This window comes from Mytilus californianus, unplaced genomic scaffold (assembly GCF_021869535.1).
Source record: "Mytilus californianus isolate M0D057914Y unplaced genomic scaffold, xbMytCali1.0.p SCAF_2, whole genome shotgun sequence".
NCBI lineage: Eukaryota > Metazoa > Mollusca > Bivalvia > Mytilida > Mytilidae > Mytilus > Mytilus californianus.
In genome coordinates this window covers 33,833,490-33,841,884 of record NW_026262668.1, presented here as the reverse complement: position 1 = coordinate 33,841,884, position 8,395 = coordinate 33,833,490, and the positions used below count along the sequence as shown (strand labels likewise).

At 32.6% G+C, this 8,395-nt stretch overlaps 1 pseudogene; it reads left to right on the top strand.

The window, feature by feature from the left end:
* Positions 1 to 1,534: 1,534 nt before the first annotated feature.
* On the top strand, positions 1,535 to 5,937 carry LOC127728946 (N-acetylneuraminate lyase-like; annotated as a pseudogene).
* Positions 5,938 to 8,395: the final 2,458 nt, after the last annotated feature.

The following is an 8,395-nucleotide window of genomic DNA, read 5'->3' as shown; positions in this document are numbered from 1 at the left end:
ATTTGGTGATACTATTGATTTTTGACAGTTTTTTATTTAATGCATTCACATATTTAGAATCTAGACAATGTAGAACTTGACATATTTTACAGGCACCTGTCTATAGTTGGAGTCTATGTGTTGTCCTCTAGATGTCGTTGGTATGCTGTCTTAATGGTATCTCTATTTATTCATATCAATAATCTTAATCATCAACTATCATATCATTCTTAGCATTAAAATGACAGCTTAAATAAAAAAAAATATCTGACTGAAAATTTCTGCTATATAGGATTGAAAACCAGTATTTGTATAGCATAATAGACTAGTTAGTATTTTAAAGAAGTAAGAATAAGTCATACATTTTCATGAGATCGGACGTTACGATTTTGTTTAGCACAGTTGAATATCTATAGTCATAATTATAACATTTAAGATTCAGTTGCAAAGAAACGTATTTTTACAAGATTTTATTTTACAAATGTACAGATGCCCTCGTTCATCAGTGTGCAGAGATTGCTAAAACTGCACCAAAACTGCCTTTTATTTATTACCATCTTCCAGTAATGACTGGAGTAGAATGTAAGTATTAGCATAACATTTATTTGTGTGTATTGTATTAAAAATTTCATCAGTTATGTTATGTAAAATACGGATTCTAATCTGAACCTTACCTTACCTTACCCCTAAAAAAATCATGTCATAGGAATGAACATCAACAGTAATCAGACTGTCATTCATTACGAAGATCAATCATGCAAAACTTATAGGCATTTTCGGAGAATTAAGTTAGTTATTTAGATAAATAAAAACGTTTTAAATGCTTTTAAGGGTGGTCAGAGGTCTAAATTAAAAGATTTGTATTCCCCACTATGCCCCACCTAGTGGGGCATAGTGTTTTTCGGTCTGTGTGTCCGTTTGTTCGTCCGTTCGTCCGTCCGTCCGTCTGTCCCGCTTCAGGTTTAAAGTTTTTGGTCAAGGTAGTTTTTTATGAAGTTGAAGTCCAATCAACTTGAAATTAGTACACATGTTCCCTATGATATGATCTTTCTAATTTTAATGCCAAATTAGAGTTTTGACCCCAATTTCACGGTCCATTGAACATAGAAAATGATAGTGCGAGTGGGCAGGTTAAAGTTTTTGGTCAAGGTAGTGTTTGATGAAGTTGAAGTCCAATCAATTTGAAACTTAGTACACATGTTCCCTATGATATGATTTTTCTAATTTTAATGCCAAAATAGAGTTTTGATCCCGATTTCACGGTCCACTGAACATAGAAAAGGATAGTGGGGCATCCGTGTACTATGGATACATTCTTGTTTTTTTAATAATTTAACATTATGTAGTATATTGTATATATCATGCTTTTTATGTCAAAATTGAAAAGAAGGAATTAAACAAAGAAAATCTGTATTTTTTTAAAAACAAAATTGCAAGTTTAGGCTAAAAAAGAATTAACAATAGTGATTAAAAGAATGCTCTCAGTTACTGAGTTTCTTAACCTGGTTTTTAAGTACTCTCTCATATTCATTTCAATATTTATGTTTTAGTAAACATGGAGGATTTTTCATACAGAGCAAAGAACGAGATACCAAACTTTGGAGGAATAAAATTTTCTTCCAAAGACCTTCCAGATATGATTGGAGTAATTTTCAGTGGTGTAAACGTTCTGTTTGATTGCGATGAGGTAACGTTTTTATCACCATTATTATTATTATTAATGCGATGAGGTAACTTTTTGTATTACCATTATTATTATTATAAATGCGTTGAGGTAACGTTTTTATCACCATTATTATTATTATTAATGCGATGAGGTAACGTTTTTTATCACCATTATTATTAATATTAATGCGATGGGGTAACGTTTTTTATCACCATTATTATTATTATTAATGCGATGAGGTAACGTTTTATATCACCATTATTATTATTATTATTAATGCGATGAGGTAACGTTTTTTATCACCATTATTATTATTATTAATGCGATGAGGTAATGTTTTTTTATCACCATTATTATTATTATTAATGCGATGAGGTAACGTTTTTTTTATTACCACTATTATTATTATTAACATCATTGAAACTGCGTTACTTAAATTTTACCAGCCTCAACAAAAGCAGCACTTCGATTTTTTTTTATTGGTATTAATTTTTTTTAGAAATTCCGTTGTCTATTTTCGCTGTCATACATATGTCGTGGTAAACGAGTCTAATTGAATATATACAGACTCAATCATCAATCAAAACTCACAGTTAGGGAGACGGAATTATATAAGTTCTTCTTGGATCCGAGTCCCTGTATTTCTATTGTATAATTGTAATTTGTGCACCATTGAAAAATAAAATATTTTTTTTAACTAAACTCACAGTTCGCTTTACAACTCCTGCAATTTTAGATATGACTCGTTTACATTATGTATCCCACTATAGCTGGTGCTTTATGAGCGCCCCACATTACAGTCATAACAAAGTACACTGTTAATATAAGAAGCAACAATTAAAAAGTCAGCACTACCAACAGATACTCCCTGCACCCCACATTTATTCATAGAAAAGGAAAAAAGAGCCATCTACTTAAAGGGTGTAATTGAGACAGTATGCGGACAAATAAAATATTTACTTTTGGTGATTTGTGGTTTGCTGACCAATTAAGCTTTTTTCTTGTGAACTCTAACTTGTAAGCGATTGACATAGTATAAAATACATAGCATTTTTTCTTTCTTTTTTACGTTTTTAGTAATGTTGACCTTGACATTTGAGCCCAAAATCAATAGGCATTTTCCTCTTAACTATATTGTTCATCTGTACAGTTTCATTCTAAACAAGCAAGCGTCACTCCGGTTACCATCCGGAAACCAATGTTAACTTTTTTCTTCTTTTTTCAGTAACGGTGACCTTATCCTTTGAAATTTTGGTCCCAAAATCAAAAGGATTCGTTCCTTTCCCTATATCTTTCGTTTGTTTAAGTTTCATTCCAATCAAGCAAGTTTAGGGCCACTCAAGTTATTATACATTTAATACATAATTTAAATAAATATCCCTTTTTTATCCTATTTTGAAAGTTTCTGCTATAACATGTTATCTTTACCATAACAATTCAACTATACTCCGAGATAACAGAATTATTTGGAAATGATTTGTAAAAAGCAACGATTTTTTAATAGTGTTTCAACTTGAAATTATAGCTGATTGATAGAAGTGAAGCTTCATCAAAACCGTGTGTTGATGCTTTTAATATAATTTCAAAAGCTCAAAATATTAGGTGTGACATTTGTTTCTGTATATATATCTTTTTTTCTAAAACCACAAAAACACAAACTCTGGAAACAAAAGTTATTTTGTAAAAACAATACATTTAATATATTTCATTTAACTTTTTATGTTTTTTTTTTTTTACATATTTCTAGCAATTTGTTGGTGGTATAGCAAAGGGAGCTCATGGTGGGGTTGGTAGTTTGTATAATTTTATGCCGAAGGTTTACCATAAAATGCTAGCATTGATAAAACAAGGAAGCTTGCCAGAGGCCAGGGAAGAACAAATGAAAGGACAACGATTGTGTCGTGTTATGTATACATATGGTAAGTTGATAAACAAATAAAGAATTTTGTAAATTGTATATCTTAAGTTCATTCGTTTTACCGTCTTAGAATAGTAATATTGAGCATGTAGTTTTCATCTCGTCTTTTATTTCAATAGAACTAAAGCACTGACAAATGATATTTTTGAACGCGGAAACATTCTTTAATCTTTCAACAGTAAGGCTTAATGCGTGATAGACTATTAATTCAGTAAAAATGTTGTATTTTTTTCTTCCATCTGGCAATTTATTTTAAATACTTACTTATTATGAGACTTCATGATATCTGTAAGGAGTATTGTTTCAGATGTATTCGTATTCTCGAGCGTCATGTAGTAGTTAGCCTATTTTGATCCTGCTATGAAAAATATGTGCCGTTTTCGTATTCTTATTCAAGTAAAATCCTATTGGTAGATGCACTTTGCAGTTTCTTATTGAGTGTTTTATATATAGTTTAACGTCTAGATAGTCAAAATGAAAGGAGGTAACTCACCACATTCTGTGTTTATACTAAAACAGTCTACTAGTATCTGGACTATGTATTGTTTGTTGTTATATCTGATGGGTGGTCAGAGGAGTTGGTATTTGATGTGGTCTGTTGAACTTGCCGGTATTATTCTTGTTTTCTACATGTATTATCCGTTTTGTCTCGTCGGAGACAAAAGTTGCAGAATGTTTATTGTCCTTATCCTCATTTTGACTGCTTGAAAAGAATCGTGTTTCTGTCATGTGAAATACCCACTTATTATGAGTAATAGAATAATATAGTTTGTATGTGGGAACCGTGCAAGGTCTACATGTTCGTCAGACAGGATTCACCTGACCTCGACCTCATTTCATGGATCAGTGAGCAAGGTTTTATTAGTTTTGTGGTCAAGTCCGTATCTCAAATACTACAAGCAATTATAGATATTTGGTGAATGGAATGGTTGTAAGGTTTACATGTTGCCAGGCAGGGTTCATCTGATCTTGACTTCATTTTTTTTGGTTTATTGGTCAATGTTGTTTTTTTTTCTTTTCGTTCTGAACACATATGAAATATTCTGAGAAGGCCGATGAATAAAGAGACCTAGTAACCAAAACTGTTGTGGGGAGAGATCGAGAAGTGATATGATGTAATTTTAGAATAGTGAGATATTATCTTAAAACCCAGGGGCCTCGGTGGCCGAGTGGTCTAAGTAGTTACTACTGTAATCACTAGGCAGTCAACACTGAGGTTGTGAGTTCGAACCCCGCTCGTGCGGGTGCACTCGACTGCAATCTTAATTGACTAGGATTATCAGTTTTCCTATCGAAGGTCGGTGGTTTTCTCCGGGCACTCCGGCTTCCTCCATCAATAAAAACTGGCCGCCACGAAATAGCCCAAAAGCGGTGCTTAAAAGTGGCGTTAAAACACCAAAAATCAAAATCAAATCTTAAAACCCATAATAAAATTTTAGTATATTAATTTCTGTTGAGATCTTGAGCTTTGACCCAGTGACTTCATAACCATGAGACTTTTTCAAAGATCTTATACAAAATTTAATTCTGTTATAAAGCAGTCTGTGACTATAAGCATGACCTACAGTGTTAAATTTCAAAAGAAGAAATATTTTACCTACTTTGTTGAAGATTGAAAATACTGTTCAAAAGAAACATTAAAAAAAACATTTAAGTCTATCAATTGTTATAATAACCTTGACTTTGACATAATAATGTCAAAATCAAATTTTTCAAATATTATCATGACAAAAATGTTGACGTCCGATCGCCTTTAAAACCTGCTTCGTTCCAACTCGACTAATCAGGATTATGGCGTATTCATCAAAGCATTTGAAAAAAATCAAAAGAAACAGCGCTTCAATTGCTGTTTTTTTTTTTATCACAAAAATACAGAGTATGAAAAGGGCGGGGTATAATTGAATCAGACACCAATCCATCTAAAGCATCTATAGTAATCAACATATTTACTTCAATAATAGACAGATGTTATACAATATATCAAAGTTTTCAACATGGAAGTTGCGTGTTTTCTCTCTTTATGATAAGATACGTGCATCTTGCACTTATTTCATTTCTAATAGAAATGATAAATTACAAGTAAAAAATATCGACCTCTAATATTTCATGCAGTTGCATTAATTGATTATAAAAGAAAAAGAAATATTATTTGCGAATTCTGAATTTCCGTTCTTCAATTGGTGCTTAACATTACTTAATATTTAATTTTCAGGTAATCTTCAAGGCGGGAATGTTGCCGCTTTAAAACAAATTATGTCATATACAGGAATCGAGATGGGACCACCAAGGTCACCAATGAGAGAATGTACCAAGGAAGAAAAAGAAAAATTCAAAAAACGAACTTAAAGCAATAGGGTTCTTTGAGTGGCTATAGTTATATATGCTATGTATCACATTAAACAATATATTACATATATATATAACAATAAGTCTACTGCATGGAGCATTTTAGTATGATTTTTTTCTATCAAATATTATTTTTTCATGCTTTTGGCAAAAAAAAAGGAAAATAGACCAAATGGCAAACAACAGTTTACAAAACACAACATAGAAAACTGAAGATTGAGCAACACGAACCCCACCAAAAACTGGGGATAATCTGAGGTGCTGCTCCTGATTCCTGAGATTTTCAGATAGCCACTTCCTGCTTGGTGAAACTTAAATAAGTTTGATATGTTCATAACCAATGAGCATGCCATTTTGGATTTGTTCGTCTAATAACGAGTGGGGTATACATTACAAGATATCGCTTGAAACCCTTTTTTTTTTAATTAACTTAAGATGAAAACAAAACGTAAAAATAACCGATGTGTTTTTCTTTTTATTTCAAACTCGTGTTCCACTAATAAATGACACGACTATAATTAAAAAATTATAAAGATGTGGTATGATTGCCAATAAGACAACTCTCCACCAGAGACTAAATGATATAGAAGTTAACAAATATATGCCACCCTACGGCCTTCAACAATGAGCAAAACCTATACCGCATATATAGTCAGCTATAAAGGGCTCCGAAATGACGGATAGCTCAAAGCCAATAAGAACTTATAAACTAGAAGTGAACGAGCATCCCCCCCACCCCCCCCCCCCCCCCCCCCCCCCCCCAGTCCTCTGCTCTGCCATATGCTTTAGATTTGACAAACAGTGATGTTGAAGTACAACTTGGAATTGTCTGTCTGTAAGACATAAGTGATGCCCCCGACTGACCATAAGAAATTATAAATTTAACACTATGTATTATGATCTATCTTTTATTTTTATTCTGAATGTGTACACTTTGTCCGGCCAAAAGGTTTCAACTTTCCAGTTTCAGTAGTCAACAAGTTGAAGTTCCCGATATTTTTAGATTAAATGTTTGACAATATTAAAAAATCATATTTATTGGATAAGGGACATTGAACTGTAGTAGTACAAACCAGGTTTTCAATTATAAAGTAAGTGAAAAGGAAATGAAGCCCAACTGCCGTTTTTTTTATGAATATCAGACATCCCCCTTTCTGACGTGTAATACAAATACATGGCATTTTGAGAATATTTGAAAAAAATCAAAATCCTGTGCACATGCATACTTCCATTATGTGTACAAACAACCTATAAAATATTAAAGCTGTAGCTCAAAACCTGTATGATGAGATAGCCGGACATATCATGTATCTATATCCGGATGGACGAACGTACGAACGGACAGACGGACGGACGGACGAACGGACGAGGAAATTATTATGCCCCTCCACATTTTGTCGCGGGGGCATAAACAAGACGTATATAAGACTATAAGCATGTCAAAACCTGTAACTAATACTTTTAAACTCTTAAATGCACGACAGAGTAAAAATCTAGCTGGTAAGGTGAGGTATACTAATTCATCATTTAAAAATAAACCTTATGGAACGAGCATATTTTGATATGTTACCTGTGCGTAACCTTTTATGGATCCTCAATGGGTAACCACCTTTTTTGCAATTCCATTAAATTAATGTGTAGTTCACTTGCGAAATAAAAGAAAAATACCACATCCCGCACATTACTCCATGCTTGTCCCTCATGCTCTGCATAGGCAGTAATACAGTTTGTTCTACGTATGTGTTGTTTCTCTTTATTTGAGACAAAACTCAATTTACATTCGACTTTTTCCTACAGAGTCAAATCAGTTTAGTATAAAAAGATAAAATTCTAAAGAGATAATTTACTTAACTGGAAGCATAAATATTAAAATCTTGAAATTCGACCGTATTCGAAACATTGAGTATCCGTTTGGCTGTTTTGGGATGTATAAATACATGTAAGCAGTCACTACCGCCGGAAACTGGAAAAATGCCACGATCGTTGCACGTTAAATATTTAAGAATCATTAAAACAAGTCTGTGTTGAGCCCGAAGATGATCTTTTGCAAGGCAAATATTTATTTTGATATCTCTTTCCTACATACCGTCATTTTCCAGTTGTATTCGAAATTCAGTCGGACCGATTTATTGTTAAAAAAATTAGTTTTCTTTTCCGAATATGCAAGACATATTTGTCACTGAATGTTAGGAAAACCACAATCAATCAACCAAACAAATTTTTGACATAATTAATCTAGATAATATTGATTTACTGACAATATTACATAATTGTTGGAACTTGTGAACCTAACACACCGTTCGATTAAAAAAAATCTGATATATGTCATTCCAGAGTTATTGCAAAACAAAATGGAAAAGGGAGAGCGAGCAGTAACTGGGTCACAGTTTTGTTCACGTGATGATAAAATAATGTCTATTGTTTACAGTCTTTTGATAACAATATTTGTTAAGTAAATCATATTTAAGTACCCAACCTATTTATTC